Consider the following 23,632-nt stretch of genomic DNA (forward strand, 5'->3'; position numbering starts at 1 on the left):
AAAGCAAACAGGCTTTCTCTGTGGCACCACTCGTCTGCACCCAGAAAAGATGAACCATGAGTCTGACACCTTTGAAGGTCTGACAGAAACTTTTAAAAGGCTACTGGCTATTCTTTCTGAGAGCTGCCACCTGGGAGGTTTCATCTGCATAATAAGACCCTTTTCTAGCCATGCCCTACCCCTGCCTAATCTGTCCTGCAGTGCTCCAAGCCCCTCTTCGTGTTGCAGCCTCAGGATGGCATAAAAACTCAGCCATCTGGCCCCCCATTTGAGTTTTCACATTTTGTGTGACCACTGTGCACATGGGTGTATGTAATACATTTGCTATGCCTTTTCTCTCATTAACCTATCTTTTGTTACAGGGGTATCAGCGGGACCCTTTATGATGGAGAGGAGAGGAGCCGCCCCTCTTATGACCCTGCAGCACTTAGAAAGTTTGTGGATGAACTGAGGGAGTGGCACTGCTTTTACTAGGTTTTTCCTTTAAATTATGTTTTTTCATTAATTATTCAATAGAATGGAATATATGTATACACACACACATGCATACACAAAAATTATTGAAAAAATGTACATCGTTTTTTAGAAAATTGTAGAAAATGGTAAAACAGATTCAGAGGAACACCTATCATCATTCTTTCTCTACATTTTACTGAAAATGTGACTTAATTTGGATTTCAAACATTTTTAGTAATACATTTTATTTTCTTCTTTGCTACCTCTTTTGAAAATTGAAAAAGAATTCAAATCTTCCGAAGTTACATTTTTTGAAAAATTGTTTTACCATAATTCTAAGACAATTTTACAAAATGGTTTAAATCTATTCATGTCCTTGTTTGAATAATTGTTACTTTAGTTACAGTCACTTAGGAGTTTTAAGTATGTTCAGTACATTAAGCAAATATTGAAACCATAGTGATAGACAGCAGGATTAAAGAAACAGGATGTCTCTGTTTTCAAAATAACAATGACAACAAAAACTGTTATTGTCAGAGTAAAAATACCCAATTAGATTTTTTTTAAAGGCACATTGCAAATTTTAGAATAAACAGAAAAAATAATCCTCAAACAGGTCATACCATAATATTTCACATATTAAAGCTTATTTTGGATGGCAATTTTTGAAGAAAATCTTATATTTTGGTTCTCAGGTGTATTACAAAAATATAAAAGGTGTAACAGTCAGTGTCAAGTTGTACTGTGAGCATGACTCAGTACTCAATTCCAGAGGACAGAACTGCAGAATGACTATGTGTCACAGGGCCACCAAATTTGTGGTGGAGTCACTAAATCATTTTTTTTGCATGCAAAATCAGAAATACAACTTAGGCAACCCTGTCAGGGAGACTGATGCAGTCAAAAGCCAGCTATGGGAGATTCTGCTTTATATTTGTATGTGCTTATCCAGATGTGTGATGTAAATGGCATTCTTAAAATATGTGAAGGTCATGTCTTGTGCTCATGTTCGCCCTTAATGTGCCTGAATTGAATCCAGAGGCTCTAAATACAGTTTGGAAAACAACAAATTACATCCAGAGTTGCACTGTGTTTCTGCTAGTCTATCAGAAATATTTTTGTATCATCTGTTTCTTATGGTACAGAAGAGTCAATGGTTTATACCCATGGCAAGTTTGGTCTTACACCTGCCTACCCACCACAAAACTTGTCATATGACCAACATTCTCTAAAAGGCAGCCTTTGGCATTCCACAGCTTTAAGAGTTATCTCGTGTTTAATTTTATCACCTGACATGTCCACATCCTGCTAAATCTTGACTTACTTTTATCTTGTCTCCGACTTTGTACTTATCCCAGGCATCTGATCCTAATACCACTACTCCAGATCAGACTTGAGGTCCCTTCTCCCTCTGTGATCTTTGCTTGCTGCTTTTCAAAGTGAAAAGTCCTCAGAAATAAATGGACAAGAGCAGCATTTGTGTGTAACCTACACACATTTCTCTAGATTACTTATAATACCCGATACAATGTAAATTCTATGTATATAGTTGTCATACTGTGTTTTTATTTGTATCCTTTTTATCGTTGTATTGTTATTTTTTATTTATTAATTTATTTCTCAAATATTTTTGCCCCACAGTTGGTTGAACCCACAGATACAGAGGCTGTGTTCTGTTTTTAACAAAGGCAATAAATTGTGACCATGTGACGAAGCAAAAGATCCTGTCCTCTGCAGACTGTGGGGAGGTGAAGACATGCACAGACTAGTAGATGAGCAGGGGTTTTTAGTAAGGTTTGTTTGCTTAGGTCCATCTTGGTGCCAACCTTTTGCCTTCATGGCCATAAATCTCCCCTGGAGTTCTCATTTCTCAGAAGTCTCTACTTTTAGTCACATAGAGGAAGCTCTGGGAAGGCTTCTTTCTGCATTTGTTGATTCTCAATTACCTCCAGCTCAAAATAATCACTATGCCAAAGTGGCATAGTTTGGGGTGGCATATTCTCATCTTCCTCAACTTCAGGATAAAGAAGAGAGATTAAGACCCCCCAGAAGGTCAAGCAGTTTAGCATGCAGTAGAATGCAGCTAGCAGAGAATTCCTTTGGGGTTTCATATTTATCTGAAAAATATCCATATGGATTTTCCATTTTAGTAGCTTTAACAATAGATAGATGGATAGATAGATAATAGGTGGAGATTTGGATAGATGAATAGACAGATAATTCTACGCATAGAGATAGAGAATTATAGAAATATAAAGATATATTCTTAATAAGCAAGTAGATAGGTCACACACTGTGTGTGTGTGTTTATATTATAACGTGTCTTTAGTATATCTCACAACTCTTAGAGAATTAAATCAGCACTGAGTTAGGATTCTTGACCTCTAGATTTGTAACTACGGGCACATTCCAAATTCCAAGGCTCATTTCTTCCTTTTTGCAATGAGGGATTGAACCAGATTATTTCGAAGGAAATTTAGCCCTTAGTTCTAGACTGAGTGATCATATAATCAATCATTCATCATCCTATTAACCTATCAATTATTTGCTTCAAGTGTTCCTAAAAATAGCCTAGTGAAGTACAATACATGTGAGTTGGGCCACCAACTCAGCTATGTCATGCCCCTTCAATGCAAGAAGGGCTATATGATAGAACAGAGCTGGGAATGGGCTAACTCTGAAGTTGAGGCTTAGGAAAAAGATGGAGATGAAGACAAAAAATGAATAAAGATGGGGAGAAAGGTGGAGGAAAGACAGTGATAGACACACAGGATTACAACACAGAGGAATATAGTCTGTTTACATTACAAAAGTTCCCAGAGTTTAGCAGCTGAAAGTCAATTGACAGCTCATTCAGTTATTCTTTTATTCACCTTTTCAACAATTATTTATCCAATGAGAACTATTGGGCAATATTCCAGCGATAGTGTTAAAACAAAAATGGTCCCTGCTGTCAAAGGCTTTTGTATTTTAGTGAACAAGATAGGTGTCAAGAACCATGATGTGTCTGTGATTTCCCTGATTCCTAAGCTAAAACAGCCTACCATGATTTCATGAATGCTGGCTGAAGACTTGAGACTTGTGGGTCAGAAATGAAAGACTGTTTCTCACGGCAATAGCAACAGCCAGAGTATGGGTCTGGCTTCCTAAAACACAGTCCCCACAAGCCAATGGTTAGGAGGCCAAGTGATTCCTGTGTATAGTGTGGGTTATGTTACAGGAGAGGAACCCAAACTTAGGAAAATAAATTGTTTATAACGGGTAGTAAGTTTGGTTGCCAGGTAGAGTACAGGGTGCCCAGCTCAACTTGAATTTCTGATAAACAATGAGGTCCCAAATGTTGCATGGGACATATTTTATATGAAATTCAAATTTAATGAGACACCTAATATTTTTATTTGGGTAAAACTGGTAACTCTAGGCCTGTCTCACTTCTGCACCTGTTGGAGGTACTATATCTGTCTTAACAGGCAATTCACCATACAAACATCTGTAAAGATAGTCTGGAACAAAGAAAATCAAAGCCTCTTCTGAAAAGATGTGCAGAAATATAAAGGCTGGTGGAAAATTATCTCCTAACACTAGATATTAATCAAATTAAAACACACACACATATATATATCATATGTATATATATATACACATATATATCATATATATGATATATATCATATATATATGATATATATATATATGATTTCAGTTTGTGATAAGTCATATAAAGGGATTTGAGGGGTACTGTTGGAAGGCGGAACTGATATATCCTAAAGGCATACTCTTGGATATTTAAATATACAATGAAACTTCACATTTACAGCTTCCTCCGATCAGTTCTTAGCTAAATATTAACTCAAATCTCACAGCAATAACTTTTCCTGTCATAATCACTTGTAAGCATGCTATTCCATTTCTGCAACTGCATGGATTACATTCATTTAATTATATCTCTCCTGGAAGAAGAGAGTTAAAGTCTTGTTCAAAATATTCTTCCTCTTTAAAAAGATTGATTGATTCTGTGGTTTGCTCACATTATTATACTGGTCTTTCCTCTGCATAGCTGATTTCCCTGAGAGGAATCACACCCTTATTATTGTCAGAGAGAACAGAGAACCTCACTCCTCAGGTTTTACAATTGAACCTGGGTGCTGGAGCTGAACCAGATACTGTGTGCGTAAGTGGCCTATTTTGGTTTTAGTCCACGGGTTTTAAAAGTCATCAGCTGTGGTATTCTGAGTCAGCTTGCAAACAAATTCCCAGTCTTGAAAAAATATGCTTGTAACGATATGGTTATATTTTAAATTCCTGCCAAAACATTTAAAATTATCTAATTAACACATCAAATACTTGTACTTGGCAATGAAGGTTAGAGCTCAGCTCGGTTCGTTCATTGTCTGCATTTCTATTAATTTTTAAGCAATTCAAATGGCTCCAATGTTCAATGAATGATTAAAACACACTCTCTGATGTCCATGGAGACGGTGTGCTAATTTCCTTTATTTACCACGAATTCATTTCTTTTGTACACTCTTCTACCAAATAGCCCTTGGCTTTGATTCCTGCCTCTCAGCTTTCTGTCGCCGGAAGGAAGAGAGAGAGGTCAGACACTCATGCCATGTTCCAGGAATGTTGTAGAGGAAATTGCTCTTTTCTATAAAGGGCTACATTTCCTCTGTTTATCAGAAAATATATACGCTTTGCTGATCATTGGTACCGACTTTTTAAGTATACTTTTAATATATGAACATCCCATAAGCAGACATAATCCGGATGTTTTCCGTGGGGCAAGGATTGAACACTGCCCCTCTGTCCACTGTGCCCTTCTGGGCTCTGGGGGCCAGACCGCCAGGGCCAGGCCCGCTGCTCCCTCGGGGCACCTGCCCCTCCTCACCCCGCCTCTTCTCTCCTCTCTGCTGTGTGTCAGGCACTTGCCTGGCCCTGCAAGCATCAAGGTCCCACTGGGCCTTTCTGTACACCTGCCACCATTAACTTCATTGATTCATTTATTAATCTCTTCCTTCCACAAATATTTACTGAGAACCTGATAGATGCTTGCTGTCTTTCCAGAAGAGAAAGACAAATGTTGCTATTCCGTATTCTTCTGACTTGTTGCACCACCGTCTCGTTTTGCTTTATCATGATTGCTCTTTCTTATCTTCCTTAGCTGGTTCCCTCCTGTCCCTGGGCCCATCCATAAAATGCTGGTCTTGTTTTAGGCACTTTCTTCAATTTTTTTCTTGAATCCATATATTCTCTCTAAAGATCTCATTTTTTCAGTTATATCCACTAATTCATTTCCATCATAACTGAGTCACGAATGACTCCCGCATTCATAGCACTCGGGCAAATTGCTCTTCTGGTCTACTGATAGACATTTTCAAACTCTCTACCCATTAACTTCAAAGCTCCACAAGCTTTTTAAAAAAAAAATTTAAATAGTTGCCAAATCAACTCCTTCTTAGCTGCTGCTTCTTGGTTTTCTGTCTCTATTAATCATGTCACCAAATTCCATTGGTCAGGTTAGAGATGTAGCAGGACTCGCCTCCGTCCTTCCCTCCCCATTCCCCTGTGTCACCCTGCCCCTCACTCCTCCTGCAGGGTCACCTTCTCATCTGCCCTGTCCTCTGCAGCCTGACCCCTGTGCTGTGAGGCCCCCTCCGCAACTCCTTCCAACTTTTCTTAAATAATATGACTTTGTCTAAATAACATGCATCTTCTGATATTGTTAGACTAGCAGATTGTAAAAACTAACACTTAACATTCTTCTATAGAAAATAAAAGTGTGGTTCTATTATAGGCCCATTTTACATATACAAATTTTCCCATTGTCGCAATTTCTTGAAATCAATATTTTTTATTTAAATAGCATTTCAATGATTATTATTTCATATGCTATTATCATATTTCCTTATTTTGCACAATAATTCGTTATGGATTTAATAGTCTCATATTTTAATATTTGCCTTGTAGTTCTCATTGCTTTTGCTCACTCATTTCCAAATATTATTCTGCAGTAACTTCCCCAAGCCCCTCTTACTATGATCATGTTCTTTTATTTTAACATAACACCCCTGTTCTTTTTATTTTCTAAGAAACATTCCCTCTCTTCTCCTTCTCTAGCGCACCCTGTTTTTTCTGGCCCGCTGCACAGTTGCTCTCTGGACCTTTCTTGTCATAATTAAGGGAAATCTCTGCTCTCTCCTGTGGTGGATTCCTTGCTTCCGGAATCTGAGTCTGTCTTCGTGTTAGTCTGCTCCCATCTTCCAAAAGCTGAGTGAGAAATGGCGCATGAGGCATAAATTTATTGAGCCCTAGCATGCATACAAAGTCTAACTTCACTCTTGACTGATAGTTTGGAAATCACTTTCCATTAGAATTTTGTAAGGATTGACTAACTGCTCCCCACCTCACAGTGATGCTACCACATGGTGGGCGTCCATCTCCTTCCTAGCTCATCCTGGTTGACCTATTTTCCTCTGTGGAGCTGATGAGCTATTCTCTGAAAACTCCTGATGGGTGTGTGTGTCTTCTCTTGTCCATTGGGCACACCTACCACATGACACCTCATTTCCTTCAGCTTTGGAAAATGTTCTTCCGTTACAACCTCTTTTTTTTTTTTTTTTCTATTTTGTGACCCCTTTTGTCAGGTGTATAATCTTCCAAATGTATCCTCTAATACTTTGATCATTTTTACATGTTTTTCACCTCTTTGCTTTTTAATTCCACTTCCTGAAAATTTCTTTTATAGACATATTCCAATTCTACTAATGATTTTTTTTATTAAAATGAAGAATTTTTTTAAAAGTCTCCTTAAATTATCTCTTTGCTCTTAGCACTCTCTCTTTCTCTTTGCTCTTTCTTTCACATTAACCTAGTTCTTTAAACATATGTGGACCTTTATCTTTTCATCAGTATTTAAAGGGTGAGGCACTTGCAAATCTGATTGGAAGTTCTGCTTTCATAGGGTTGACAAAGCATGGTGAGATAGATACATTCATTATTGGAACCCTAAGTGTGAGTGTTGGGAAAGTAGAATAGTTTAATCAGGGCCCCTGGCCTTGGGTGTGATTGGGGGCAGTGCAGTGCATTCTAGGTAAATAAGTTGTATGTGGGTGGAGTTTGTGCACATGGGAAGCGCTGCCAACTTGCCTGGCATCTAGTGCCTTGGGCATCTGCTCCCCGTGGCCATGCTCTTGAACCTATAGCTCAGACCTTTTGGCCAGTTACCTAGCTCATAGACCTGCATGTGAGGGGTCTGGTGACCCAGCCTCGTGTGTGAAGGGTTTGTGACCCAGTCTGGACAACAGGCTACAGGGGTCTGTGAGCTCCAGACCCAGCCCTAGCTCGGCAATTGGCCCAGTTGGCAGGATTGTGGCCAGGTAAAAGAGCTCGACAACCGGTGTACTTGGTGCAGGATTCTGACATTAGCCTAGCTCTACAGTGAGTATCTATGGGTCTCCATTTTGACCTGGTCACCTTCCCCAGAAAGTGACTCCCCAGTCTCTTGCCTGTGATCACAGTCTTGGCTGTCAACATTCTGGGAAATAAGAGGAGAACAGGGAAAGGACCCATCCTCCAGCCACCAGACTTGTCAGCATTTCCTCCCATTTCTATTCTCAGGTCTTTCTGACATCCCTCATTCCAGAGCTTCTTCTCCAAGCCTTCACAGAAAATACCTGTACAATTCAATTGTTAATTTGTGGCAAGTGGCAATCCCAGTTTAAATGGTAGTAAGTCATAAAATGAGCCAAAACTCCCAGATACAGTCTGAATTCAGAAATGTTGGCTATGGAAGCTCTTACAATGTCACAGGGGTTTATCAGTCACCCCCCCCAACACACACGCAAACCCATCTTCTTTCTCTATAGCAGGTATTGTATCATGGTGCCAGAGATCAAAGACTCATATTCCATCATGTTAGCAATCCTCACAAAAGAGGGATGCTATCTCCAAGGGCTCTTGAATCTCCAGAAAAAAAAAAAAAATTGAAATTCCCATTTTCATAGCATGTGCCAATTCTTGTCACTTTGCTTAGGGGGATGGAATCCTCTGAAAGGTCAGAACTTATTCTCTAGCTCACTTCTGTGGTAGGGGATAGGGAGACAGGGCAATAGGAATACAGCAAAATTCCCGCTAATATCCCTTTCTCATACCTAAGAAAAAAAACTTTGTGTTTGTGTGTGTGTGTTTTTCCCTCTGGGGCCTAGGTATTCTTCAGTTGCAAATTTCACTCTTCATGGTACAATTACAGATAACAATAAATTTACCTACTACCTTAAGCAATCCAGCATACAGCACAAAAAGAAAACAGGAGAGCTGAAATTAAGATCAAAACACAATAATACATAAAGACTGATACTTGTAAAATGCAGAAAGAAGGATCAACATGTAGCACTCACTTTTCCACGAACACCCAGGACTTGCAGAGCAAGAGCTGCAAGGGCTCCCTTAGTTGACTGGCCCGGCTCCCCCCAGAGCTGTTCCCTGGAAATAGATCACTCAGGAGATTTTCTTTACAAGCAACAGAATTTCTGCTCGGGCTTAGTAAAAAAAATACATTTTTTTCTTTTTTGCTAATTTATCGGGAAAGTCAAAATTTAGGATGCTTACAGGAATTACTTGATCATATCTCTGCTTTGCCTGCTCGAGGGTCAGCTTTATCCTAAGGTTGCCCGCTCCTGATTTGAGGAGGCTTCACCTCTGAGACCACATGACCAGAGAGTGAAGTCGTCTCATTTTCAACCATCAGAAATTTCTGAATTTCTCCCTGATTGGCTCAACCTAAGTCACACACTGTCACCCTGTCTCCAACCCAATCAGTTCGGGAAATACAATGCACTGACTGATTTACTTCAGGGCTGTCCCTGTCCTTAGTCAATCCCTGAAGCAAAGAATATGGGATCACCGGGATCAGGACAACACACATCCAGCTCCTGGAGTGCAGCAGGAGAATCAGGTCGTCTGCCCATCACCATAGAGGTCACATGGCAGGTGAAGGCTTTTCTAAACTACTAGAAAAAATGGACTTGCTAATGTGCATACTTGGCCACATCTGAGTGTGATGTAGGGAGTCATCACTTCTGGCTGGAACTGTACCAATCTAAGTGGCCCACTTGAATATGAAGTTAGTTCAATGGTCTGAATGTTGATTTAGGGATTGCCAGACTCGGGTCATCTCTCGAAATAAAACTTCATGAGTTGTCAATCAATTTGTACTTGCTCCTTTAGTGAGAGTTATGGTTCTGGAATGTTGACCCTATGTCTAGATGTGCGTGACTCTCATCAGTGAGCCTTGGTGTTCTTCCCCTGCCATAGTCCACATGGCCAGTTCCAACTCAGTCCTGACCTTTGGAACCCTCTCTGGAGCAAGGACATATACCCAGTGTTCCCCGACTCCACCCCAGTTGGGGGTAATTGTTAGCTTTCCATCAGGGGAAGGCCTGGGTTGGTAGGATCCCCAGTTCTGTACCTCCATCAAATCCCATTGATTTTAGTTCTGCTTTAGAGCCTCCTTGACCTTGCTGGCATTTACTTTAGTTAGCGAGAAATACTTGGAAATTTGTGACACTGCATAGCTATGCATTATAAGCACTTTATTAACAAAAAAATGGAACATACGTGAAAATAGAAAGAACATTAAACTCCTCCCCCACACATCCATCACCCAGACCCCCTAACTCAACATATTACCAGTGTGTCTTTCTCTTTTTTCTGTTTTCTTTTCCCTCTCTCTCTCTCTCTCTCTCTCTCTTTTTTTTTTTTTCTTTTTGGCTGAAGCATTTTAAAGCAAAACAGAAGCGCCAGCCCGTGGCTCACTTGGGAGAACGTGGTGCTGACAACACCAAGTCAAGGGTTAAGATTCCCTTGCCAGTCATCTTTTTTTTTTAAAAAAAAAAAAAGCAAATCAGAAATACATCATTTCAAGACAATATATTATACTAGATATATCTTTATACTGAAAGTAGGTTTCTTAGTTTTTTCTCCACTCTGACAGTTTCTTTTTAAAAACTATGTAATACAAATGTTTATATCAATTAAAATTAATGTAATAGCAATGTGGTTGGATTTGAAGCTGTCTTCCTGTTATTTTCTGTTTGTCCCACCTGTTCTTTCACCTTTTTTTCTCTTTTTTTCCACTTGTCTTCTTTGGGATTAAACTGTTTTTTATTTTTTAAAATAATTCCATATATCCATTATTGTATTAATAATTATAGATATTTTAAGAGAATTTCTAGTATTTTTATAGTACATCTTAATTTATGATAGTATTCCTTCAAAAAATTTTATACCACTTCACCTATAGTAGGAGAAACAAACATTATATTTTATTTTTGCCATTCCATTCTTTGTGGTATTTTATTTCTACATACGTTATACATCTCATACATTTATGATTCTATATAAATTATAAATCGTATTATATTTGAACCATTTTTCTTTACACAATTACCTTTTAAAGTGATTGTAGTGGATGGAATTATGTCCCCCCAAAACTCCCTGAAGCTTGAATTGTGTCTCCCAAGATTTATGTATTAGAAACAGCCCTCATTTTGACTGTTAGGAGAGTGGGAAATCCTGTTATGGTAATTGAAAGATGGATCCTTGAATAGGTGATTGGATTGTAGGACCATGCTGTAGTGAATGGATTAAAAATGGTGGTCGGGCTGTGGTTCTGAGGGCTTTAAAAGAAGAGGAGAGGCTGTCTCTCTGCTCTCTTTCTGCTCTCTCTCTTTCCACCATCTTGCAATGTGAGACCCCTGGGTCACTGTTGCCACCACCAGGTGGACTTTGGACTCCTAGCCTCAGAAATTGTAAGCAATAAATGTTGTTTTTCTTTATAAATCACTCAGTTTCAGGTATTTTTTTATAAGCAACACAAAACAGACAAATACAGTAATAAAAAACAAATTCAGAATTTCTCTTACACTTGCCCTCCTATTTGCAAGCATATATCTGACTAGGGGCTTGCATTCTGAATACATAAATAATTCTCAAAATCAAAACATTAAGAGATTAAAACAACTAAAAATTGAGCAAAATATCTCACTAGATATTTCTTCAAAGAAGATATAGAAATGGCCATTTAGCACATGAAAAAAAAATGCTCAACATTAATAGTCACTAGGAAAATGCAAATCAAAACCATGAAATACCACTTCACACCCACTAGAATGGCTATAATAAAAAAGACAGATAATAACGAATGTTAGGGTGTTGAAAAATTGGAAAATTTTATATGCTGCTGGTGAGGATGTAAAATGTTGCAGCTCTTTTGAAATGCAGTTTGGCAGTTCCTGAAAATGTTAAACAAAGAAGTTACAATATGACACAGCAATTCCACTCCTAGTTACATACCCAAGAGAAATGAAAAAACATGTTTATACAATGACTTATAAATGAATTTTCATTGCAGCATTATTTGTAATAGTTAACAGTGAAACAACCCAAATGTCCATCAATTAACAGATGAATGAATAGGATCTAGTATGCATAAAATGGAATATTATTAGGTGACCAAAAGAAATTAAGTTCTGATGCAGGCTACAATGCACACAAACCTTGAAGTACGATTCCACTTATAAGGACTGGCCAGAATAGGCAAGTCTGTAGACATAGGAAGTAAATTAGTGATTGCCCAGGTCTGGGCTGTGGGATGGGTTGAGAAGAAATGGGATTTGATTGCTCATAGGTATGAAGATTTAGGGGGGGCAGATAAAAAGTTCTAAAAATAGAGTATGGTTATGGTTGCACAACTGCAAATATACTGAAATGCGCTTGTGATACAGTGAATCTTTCACTTTAAACGGATGAGTTAGGTTATGTAAATTATTTCTTAGTAGAGCTGCTAAAGGGACCATTTCACAACAGCACGAGGCACCTACTGAACAAAAGGGGCAGCACTTTATGTAGGTTTCACAACTGCATAACGTGAATTTACAACCACTGAGCTTACAGTAGAGACCTCTGCATTGTCAGGGTTCTCTTCGTGTACAGCCAAGTTCATGCCTCTCCTTTGCATTCTTACCCACAGTTATTTCTATTTGGGCAGAGCTCTTTTTGTTAGAAATGCAATTCAAGTTAGGTTTAAAAACATGGAAATAAAATGCACCTGCTTATGTAGCTGAAAGGAACAACAGAAGTGTGCATGGCTGCCGTCCATGTCCACAGAGCTTCATCCATTCTGCTTCCTCTCCAGCAAGCTCCACTCCACTGCAAACCTGCCACTCCTCACCTCTGGCATGGCAATAGCAGTGGAAACACTGTTTTCCACCCCAACACTCCAGTAAGTTCCTGGTAGAAATGTATATGGTTGCATGCCCACTTCTCAGTCAAAATTTTTTTAAAAGGAGGGATCCTAGGCAGGGAGAAATGTCTTTGTCTACTGGCAAGGTTAGGGGGTGCCAATAAGTTATATTCCTCACTGTACTGATAGCTTGAAGTTAACTGAGCAGTAAAGTATCAGAATCATAAAAATAGAAAACAAAAGACTGGCATAATTAAAATTAAACCTAACAGGAGACTGGGGCTTAGATCTGGGGCCCCATGGCTTCATATTATTATGCCTCAGTCCAGTGCCAACTGAATGGAAAGCGCTTTCCCCAGGGGACAGGAATTAATTGGTACTGCTTGTATGAGGGGCAGGAGTTAATCAGTCTTGATCTGATGAGGAGCACGCTCAGCACCCCCTCCCCCATGGGCACCGAGGCCCCCTCCCCCACCAACCTGGCCCTCCTTTGGGGAGAAGAGAGGGAACAAGAAAAATAAAAATAACTATCCTTAAACCTTTATCTTCTGTGGAGGAGAAGTTGGTTTCCCTGCTTGGAAAGGTGAGGAGGTTTGGTGAGTTTCCCGCATGATGTCCAGAACAGAAAAAAATAAGTGCATTTATGCAAAGCTTGGCCTTAGCCAAGGGACGTGCATGCACAGATGCCCACGCATGCTGCATACAGCATGTCCCCATCCTCTGTCCTCTCTGTACTCACGGAAGGTGAAGGGCTCTTGCTCGTGCTTGTCTGTCTGAGTCGCTGTTCTGAAGGACATGCTTGATACTGACACGAGTAGCTAATGCTGAGTAAAGATTGTTAACGTACTGATGATGCTTTGACATGTATTACTGTATTTTGAAGCCATGACAGATATTTTAATTTAACTAAATCAATAATCGTTGTAGCACAGTGTAATAATGCTAATTTAAATTAAATTTTAGAGGTATCAGAATTAAAATCAGCTATGCTGCAATATTTTAGAAAAGTGATTCTCATGTAATGAATATACAATTAAAGAGCTCTTCTCTTTAATAGTTTAAATGTCCTTGAAATCAAAATACATTTTCTACTTAAGAAATAACTAGTTCTTTAAGTATTAGTCATTATAAACCAACCATTCATTTAGAATGAACAGTAAAAGACATTATTATTATATCTTCTGATGTCTCCAAATGTATGGAAGTATTAGCAGTAATTTTCCTCAATTTTCAAAGCACGTTAACTACAAAAGAACTCTCAAAAATAAATAAACAGGTAAGAAAAACAAATTTTTGTAGGTGAACCACACTTTAGAAAATGGGTTCATACATCTTGGGCACGAAATTAATATCTTAATAAAAAACCTCCTGGATATGTTTTCTGTGACTTAAAATTTTAAATTATTACTGGTCATACCTGTAATTAGTATCAACATAAAGGTAATTAATAAAAATATGCCCTCAGCCAGTTCAATAATCCATAATCTTGATTGGGAAGTCAATTCAATGTCAATTATTCAAATATCAGTGATTAAACAAAACACATTCCTAGTTTCACATCATCAATATATTTTAATGCAGAAAAAATTAAGCTTTTTAAATTTGAAAACTACGAAAATATTTAAAACGTAGCCTATAAAGTTGAAAAAGAAAATCTACTAAAATTCTCAAAACATCAGTTGGTGACATACTAATACTAAGTGACGGAGTTTGGATGTGTTGTCCCCTCCAAAACTCATGTGGAAATTTGATCTCCAATGTGACAGTGTTGGAAACTGATGGAGTCATGGGGGCGGATCCCTCATGAATGGATTAATGCTCTCCCTGGGGGAGGGGGGATTAATGAGTGAGTTCTCGCTCTATTAGTTCCCACAAGAACTGGTTGCTTAAAAAAACCCTGGCACCTCCTCTCTGTCTCTCTTGCTTCCTCTCACCATGTGATCTGCTTGTACCCCCCGGCTGCCTGCCCCTTTTCCCCATGAGTAGAAGCAGCCTGAGGCCCGTGCCAGATGCAGCTGTCCCAGAATCGTGAGCCAAATAAACCTCTTTCCTTTATGAATTACCCAGTCTCAGGTAATTCTGTTATAGCAACACAAAATGAACTAATACACTAAGAAAACATCTAATTTTCACACTCGATTTATGTTTACTCTTTTTGGCTTTTTTATCATTAACATATTTTAATTACTAAATAAGAATGGACAGACTACATTCCGGCTACTATTTAGATGTATAGGCTAAGTCCATGGCATACATCTTCAGTGTATATAATCTATTTCTTCCTTCAATTTTCAATACGCTGCTTTCATTTTATCTTTCCTGTCCTTGCATTTTATATCAACTTTATATTACCAAGTAATAACAATGACAAGATGCTTTATATTCCCAGTTTACAGAGTACTTTAAGATGATTTACATATTTTTCTCATTGCTATAGCACTTTATATGAGAAAAAAAATTTTTAATGTAATTTTAAAAAACAAACAGTATGTCAGAAAATCTTATGCCCTAACAAAACACAAAACTAGAAAGTTTGGAGGTTAGTCCTTATGCCCTACATATCTGGACCCACATTCAGTGTTATTTCCATGACAAGACCTGTCTGCCCTCCTTAAATTTAATGAAAGCATGTAACATCTGAGTTTTAGATCACCTGCCAGTCTAGTCTAATCTGGATTCAAAAAATAAACTGCAAGAATGATTATAGGAATGACAAGGTGAACTAATAGCAATTTTCAAGATAATATCTGCAGTGACAGGAAAACAGACAGGCTGAGGTTTGTTATGTTGAAAATTAACAAAGAGAAAAAAGAAAATGCAGTTTCTAGAATTATTCTCAGAGACAAATAGGACAGACACTAGTTAGAAAGACTTTGAAACCTGGGATAGCTGAAGAAAATTCTGCCAGCACACACAACTATTTTGAATGTCTACTAAAGTTGCTACCTCAGTTACTCAGATAGCTTATAAATTAGCTATGAACATATTCTTGAAAATATTTTAGGAAACTTGGCAAAATTTAGAAGTTTCACAAGTTTGTTGAAGTTGGACAAATGATTATTACACTTTGAAAAGTTGGACAAGGTTCTACTTACTGCTGATGTGTAGCATAATAGCACCTTCTTTTCTAAGGATCACATCATTAAAGTTGAAAGATGGTTCCTCAGAGGAGGAGGTGACTACAGACCCACAAAGAACAAATCATGTCAGACTCGGCACTTGTTGATGAGATTTAGAAAACTACAAGATCAAAAAGATGGATTAGTAGCTGATTAAAAAACTCAACCAAAGAGGTGATTGATGGGTAGATGTCAATATCTAAAGCTGGTTTCCAGCAGGGTACCACTGGCTTTATCCTTGGCTATGTCCTTTTCACAATTTTATCAATGATTTGGATAAAAATACAAAAGGCCTGACTCTCATCCATGCATAACTAGTAGCAAGAATGTATGGCAGTTATGTTAAATGGTCAATTAAACAATAGGGGATTTATGTAACTCCTTTAGTTCAAGAATGCAGCTGGTAAAATGAATAAAACAAACAAATATTTTAAAAACCAGAAGTGAATGTATATTCTACAAAAAATGAAAGAGCAGTTACTTAAAATAAGGAGACTAGCAGCCCTGTTCAATTTTATGATGACCCAAGGATATGTAGAAATCTGCTATTATTGTGTGATGCACACTTTAAAAGAAAATGCCACATTATAACACACTGAAGGAAGAGCAGAGAGAGAAAATATGTTATATAAAAATATAGTCTTAGTAACTACTGGGTTTTTTTTCAGGCTCACAGTAAGGTGGTAGGTGGATTGGTCAGTAACGGCTTACAAGACTGTTTATATTTGTTGCCTGCTGATGTATAGGCAGAAGGAAGAATGGTATGTAGAAATTACTAGAAGACAGATTTATGATCTAACACCTGAAGGGTGTAAAAATGATGCACAGATTCAATAGGCTGTGAGGCCCCATCCATGTTCACGTTCAAATATGGGCCAAATGACCATTTGGGTCAGGAATGGTGTCTATAGGAAACATCAGCTGCAGGATTTGACTTTGGCATGTTATTGCTAGCAGCAAACCAAGTCACACATGAAAATAAAATATAAAAGGCAGATAGAACAACTGTTATGTTGAGTACATCAAGGGCTCTATGTGAAAGAAAAATATAAGCTCTATCTCCATGCTAGGTAATATCATTTTAAAAAAATATTTCCTTCCTCTTCCAGAAAAGATTGAGAAAAAATAACTAAGTTTTGGGAAGAATTGTATCTCCAACAATCATCAGTTTGGACCAGAAGAGAGTTTGGTGCTGACCAATTAGCTCAGTCAGAGCTCAGGACTGATAACACCAAGGTCCAGGGTTCAATCTCTGTACCAGCCAGACGCCAAAGAAAAGAAAAAAAAAAAAGAGTTTGATTACTAGGAACATTGACTCACCAGACTTCAGAGGCTGTCAGCCCCCAAGGGGGGCATGTGCCCAGTGCCCTTCTCAGAGGTGACAAAGTAAGGTGACCAAGAAGGAAGGACATAGGGAGCAGGAGGACAAACTGGGGGAGAGTGTCTATTTCCAGGGTGTACAATGAGAGCCTGAAAAGCATTCCCCGCCCCAAGGTGGGAGGCTCAAGACTCTCAAAATGTCCACCCGTCAGGTTTCTGGAATTGATGCCGACCAGAGGCTGCTGGTGGGCTCTCGGCTGTTGCTTTTTAAATGGGAACACTTCTTGCAGTTGTACTGTTCCTGTTGCCCCACTGAACACAGAGAGCAAGGGAGGCATGTGCGTTGGTTTAGTTCACAGGTCTTCTTGTCAAGAGGACATGGCTCTGACCAGGTGTGGAAACAGGCACGTAACGAGTGTGTTGCTGGGGATTTGGCTGTTGCCTTTGGTGAGGGAGTTTTTGCCCTGCATGTGGGGGTAGAGGAGAAGCAAAGCTAATGCTCAGTGTATTATTTCACCCAAAAGTATTACTTACCCCTCATTGGGGAACAAATGTATTTTCTCAGCTCTCATCAGCCCTAGCCTTGTGACTTGCTCTGACTAATGAAAAGAAATGGAAGAACATACTTTCTTTCTGCAAGAAACTTTACAAGCTCTCTTTTTCTCTGCTGTAGACTGAGGCTGCTTCACAGCCCAGGCTGATGTCAAAAGGACATGGAACAGAGCTGCAGCCAATCTGTCATAGACACACAGTGTGAATGAGGAGGAGTGTGGTGTTGAAAGCCACTGAGAGTTCCAGTTGCATGTTACCACGGGATGACAAAGGCTACCTCGACCATGACTGTCTCTGAGGAAGAATTGTCTATTGGGAGGTCAATTGCTTCAACTGACCAAAAACTATGAAGCATATTGTCTAGCCTGATAATATGGCTATTTCACATGCTGTGATATATAAACTGCATTACTCTGGGCAAATAAGGCAGCTGGACATTTTATCTGGTTTGAAAAATAAAGGAGAAACTGAGATAAAGTAAAAGGTCCTATTTGCTGATTTATGGCAAGGGGAAGCAATGTTCTTAGGTAGTAACATCGTGCACTGCTGCCTGTCTATAAGAAAAAGATCTCGCTGCTGAATTCCTGTGACATGCAAGGTAATAAGAATTGCTGGCTGTAAAACCATTTCAATTAAAACACTACCTTTATCTACATGACATATAAGCTTCTATATTACATATCGTGAATATTGATAGAAGGAAAAAGTTGAGAATATAATGGAATATTGTAGAGTAAAAATTTATTACAGGAATTAGATCTTATATGGTTTGGATGGGTTTGATGAAATAAGGTTCAGGGATAAGATACTCACCAGCCCTGGTGAGGAAGAGCAAGTTGGAACTTGCCAGAAGGTAAGTATCTCTTGCTACAGGAGGAACATGGTACAGGGGTTTGGTGTGGCCCCACACTCTTGTTAAAATCAAAGTCAAAGTAAAGGAGAGCAGGAGGGGATGGCTACAGAAGTGAGGATAAGGTGGGACCCTCCACCTCGCACCTGATGGCCTCTATCCAATTGCAACCATGCAGGGAAGGGAATTCTGGGAAAATTAATTCTAGCTTACTTTTCTGTTTCTCATGGGAAGCCTTCCAATTTCCAAATCACTACATTTAATCTAGCATATAAAGCTATAATTTAGTCAAATTTTATCAATTAAATCCTAACAGTATTTTATAAAAATTTGAAAGTTATGATTAAATTTTTAAAACAGTATTATAAAGAAAATTTAATTTGCCCAAAATACATTCACCCCAGAATAAAATAAATAGTTTTATAGTGAAGCATAAGATAAAAAGCAACATTTGAGCTGGATTTTCTTATCTACAGAAAATAAGAGGAGTTGTAAAATATGTAAGTATATATTTCATTGACCTCTTAATTTCTTGGATACTCTTCACTGCTTATTAAACCAAAAGTTAAGGTGGCTCATGCACCCCCCTCCCCCAGCACAGGATAGATTTTCTAATCTTTCTGTGTCTGGGTGTGGCCTGTGATTACCTGATGGCTAATGAAAGAAGTCGTGTGTCCTGTTTCCAGGAAGTGTTCTTAATGTTGCTTGGAAGAAGGCTGAAGCTCTGCCAGGAACTGGGAGAATGTGGCCCACAATGAAGGTAGGGTGGAAAGACAGCAGGAGAAAATGCAGGATTTTCCTGCTGCCTGAGTGTTTCGTAAAGTAAAATTACCAAACCAGCCCACGACTGCCTCCAGCTCAAATTATACATGGGAGGCATCTTAGACTGTTCACATTGCCATAACAAAATTCGATAGACAGTGGCTTATATATAACATAAATTAATTGTTCACAGTTCTGGAGGCTGGGAAGTCCAAGATGAAGGCACCAGCATTTTCAGTGTCCAATGAGGGCTGCTCCTCACAGATGGCGTCTTCCACATGTCCTCACATGGCGGGAGGGATGACGCGTTCCTCTCAGCCTCTTTTGTGAGGGCACTAATCCCATTCATGAGGACACCACCCCCACAGCCCAATCACCTCCCAAAGGCGCCACCTCCAAATACCATCACATTGGGGATTAGGTATTAACTTATTTATGTGGCGGCGGGGGGACATAAACATTCAGTCTATAGCAAAAAGGGAATTAACCTCCGCAATTGTTTTGCTTTTTTGGTCTCAACAGGCATAACTAATACTAACTTACATGGCTGCTTAACATGGTTTCCAAAAATTTTCTGCAGAAATTTTCTCAGATTACTTCAAGTTAATCTGAAGATTAAAGAACTATGACCTAAAGCCTAGTACTTTGCTGATCAAAAAATTTGTACAACTATTTTTATTTGTTTTTGCTGAGTTTTAATTCACAAAGATATCCTTCTTTTGAAAAAAGATAAACACATTTTTTAAAAGTTTTAGTTATCTTTTCTTTACGTGCTTCATTACAGAAGTCAATTCTAGCTTCTTCAGGATAACTTTGCTTAAATACTGTTTATGTAAACTTACAATTTTTAGAATAATATTTAAGGTAATTTCTCAGATACTCTGAGCAATCTGAATGTTTGTCTGAATATCCAATTCATCAATATTTTCTTTTCTTCAACGAAATTGACATGTACAGTAATAAATAACAAAGTGATTGTCTTTCTCATCCCATTTTCTTTTCTCTAGCAAAATTTATAATTTCCCCCATATTTCTGATTTCCCTTCTCCCTTTTGCATTATAGTTCCTTTATGTTGTCTGTACCAACTTTTAATTTAAAATTATAAATTTAGTTAGAGCATAAAATTATTCTTTGAGATCAACAAGGTATTGAATTGGGCTCTTTCCAGCAGTAATTCTCTACTACAGGGACTCCCTACCTCAGAACAAAACTACACCCAACTGGTTTGTTCATCAAAGCTAAAATTCAAGTCATTTTGAAATATTGTATTTTGCTTATTAATTTAATAAGTATTTTATTACTTTATTAGTTTTTCACAGTTTATGTATTTTAGAAGAATTTTTCAAAGTTTTTATGATCATATTGTTCTAAGACTATTTTAATATTATGGTTTGAAATAAAGTGCTAGTTTCATTAAGTGACAGCAAACACACATTAAAATATTTCATGGTTAGTATTCTGACTAGTGTTTGCATCAGAGGAAATGATAATTTTCTTACAAGTCTTCTGAAATCATTTAAAGTTGGATTTTTACTTTTAATAATGGCAAGGTTTCTTTAAATATATATTTTAATCTACAAACTTGAAGGATAGCCAGTCTTCTGCATTTGGATGCTAAAGTTATGAGAATAATTTATCCTAAATATATTTTAGGATGAGTTGGAAAGAACTGAAGAAACATTAACAATCGGTAGAAACACAAAGTGCGAATAAGAGAGGAGGCAGAAATACAGAAAAAGTAAGAAGCCCCGGTCGAAGCTGCAACTCCTTGTCATAATGCTCTCCTGTTTTCTGTCCTCCCCCTTTCCGGCCACCCTCTCCCTCTCCTCACACCAGTGAATGATATCACAGCCCAGTCATGCTGGGTTTTGTAAATAACTGCGTCTGCTCAGAACCTGAGGGTGGCTGGGTTAAACCCTGCCCTCCACAGGGCAACACCATCTCCCTGGAGTAAGGACTATCTGTCTGAGCCTTTTCTGCCTCCCCTCTGGTGCCCATAGTCTCTTGGTGCAAGCAACTCTGCTCAGGGCCTTGACCCCTGGCGGGCCCCAGGCCAGACTACTGAGCCATTCTGCAGGTGCTTGCTGCACATGGGCACCCAGCTGTGGGGTAGTGCAGAATGGAAAATGGGAGAAAGATCTACCTCCTAAGGTTATTGATGGGTGTGAATTATTTACTCCTTGTATGGAACAGGGCATTATTCTTTTTTTTTTTTTTAATTTTAAAAATTTTATTTTTATTTTTAATTGACAAATTGCATTTATGTCTGGGGTACAAAGTGATGTTTTGATACATGTATACATTGTGAAAAGAGCAAATTAGGCTACTTAACATACCCATCACCTCACATACTTATCATTTCTTTGTGGTAAGAACATTGACATCCATTCTCTTAGTAATTTTGAAATATAGAATACATTATTATTAAGTACTGTCACAATAGATTGCCAAGATCACCAAACATATTCCTCCTGTCTAATGAACCTTTGTATCCTTTGACCAACATCTCCTTTTCTTCACCCATCCTACCCCTCAGTCTCTCGTAACCATTATATTACGTTCTACTTCTATCAGTCCAACGTCTTCAGATTCCACATAAAAGATCATGAAATGTTTGTCTTCTGTGCCTGCCTTATTTTTTTTTTCTCTGCATGAATTCTTTAATGTTCAATAAGGTTAGAAAAGTGTCAAAAATGATGTCATTTTCAATATTTGCTAGACTGAATTATCTGATGTCAAGAGAAATATGGGCTTTTATTAAAGGGCTTCCAAAATGTACTCTACTCATAGGATGTTTCTCCAACATGATTTTTCTTGGGCTGAATAAGCTGAGTCAACAGATAAAATGTATATACCTTATTCTATTTAGAGGGATTATTAACAAGATAAATTCTTCCTATGCATTTCATGTATTTTGACTTATCACCAATACAAACGTTGATGCTGAATAAGTTATGAGCCATAATTAAAGTTCTTTCCACATTCCCTATATTCATAGGGTTTCTCACCAGTACGAATTCTACAATGACTAATAAGTTGTGAACTGTGAGAATAGGCTTTCCCATATATCTTACATTCATAGCGTTTCTCCCCAATATGAATTCTCCGATGTATAGTAAGTTCTGAGCCAGAACGAAAAGCCTTTTCACACTCCTTACATTCATACGGTTTCTCACCTGTACGGATTCTTTGACGCTTAATAAGTTGTGAGCTCTGATTAAAGGCATTGCCACATTCATTACAGTCATAGGGTTTCTCCCCAGTAAGAATTCTCTGATGTTCAGTAAAGTTCGAACCACTACTAAAGGCCTTCCCACATTCTTTACATTCATAAAGCTTCTCATCAGTGTGAATTCTGTGATGTCGAGTAAGGTCTGAACCACAGATAAAGGTTTTTCAACATTCTTTGCATTCAGAGTGTTTCTTGCCAGTGTGAATTTTCTGATGATGAGCAAATCTTGAGTATGTCTAAAGGCCTTTCCACATTCCTTACATTCATAGGGTTTCTCAATAGTATGAATGATCTGATGTGTAGTAAATTGTGAGCCATGTCTAAAGGTTTTCCTATATTCTTCAGATGTACAGTATTTTTCATTATTATTAATGATTTTCTGTAATGTAAAGGATGGATGCTGACTGAAAGTGGGTAGGTCTTCTTGAGTAAATATTAGTTGACTGAAACGTCCCTCCTAAGAGCCATGTTGTTTCTCAAACCGGCCATTACATTCCCAATCATCTCTGAAACTAGAGCACTGAAGGTCATGTCTTGTAAGTCTTTCCATTATCTCCCACTGGGCTGACTCTATTTCATAAATTTCCTTCCTCAGAAATAGTTTCTTGTTCTCACATCTTGATTCCAGGACTGGCCACTGGCCTCTTGTCAATTCTCTGTCAACTGACCAGGGCTCCTTCCCTTGCTCCAAGTAGGAGGTCACATTTGGTTTAGAAATGGAATGTCCCATTGAAACCAGGTTTCTGTAATTCTCCAACATTCCACCTCCGTATAAGTCTCTCTGATCAGCATTCAGGCATTCTCACTCCTCCTGAGTGAAATCTATGGACACATCACTGAATATCACTGATTCCTGAGCCATGGCTTTGATATTTGTAGAAAGGACCTCCTCTGAGGTCCTCTTCTGGAAAAGAGTAGAGCTCAAGCCTCCCAAGCTTCCAAAGCAGCAGAACCTTCCACAATGCTGGAGTGATGCTGGTGAAGCCCTTAGAGTCCTGCCAGCACGTGACTTTGAGGCTGAATTCCTGCAAGAAACACGGTCATGCCGAGGAGCCCCCTGGGAAATGTAGTCAGAAACATAGCAGCGGCAGGCAAGATG

The 23,632-nt window shown here is 38.4% G+C and overlaps 1 pseudogene; it reads right to left on the reverse strand.

Moving 5' to 3' along the window:
• Positions 1–22,223: 22,223 nt before the first annotated feature.
• On the reverse strand, positions 22,224–23,395 carry LOC134369009 (zinc finger protein 566-like; annotated as a pseudogene).
• Between the last annotated feature and the right edge of the window lie 237 nt (positions 23,396–23,632).

This window comes from Cynocephalus volans, chromosome 2 (assembly GCF_027409185.1).
Source record: "Cynocephalus volans isolate mCynVol1 chromosome 2, mCynVol1.pri, whole genome shotgun sequence".
Taxonomy (NCBI): domain Eukaryota; kingdom Metazoa; phylum Chordata; class Mammalia; order Dermoptera; family Cynocephalidae; genus Cynocephalus; species Cynocephalus volans.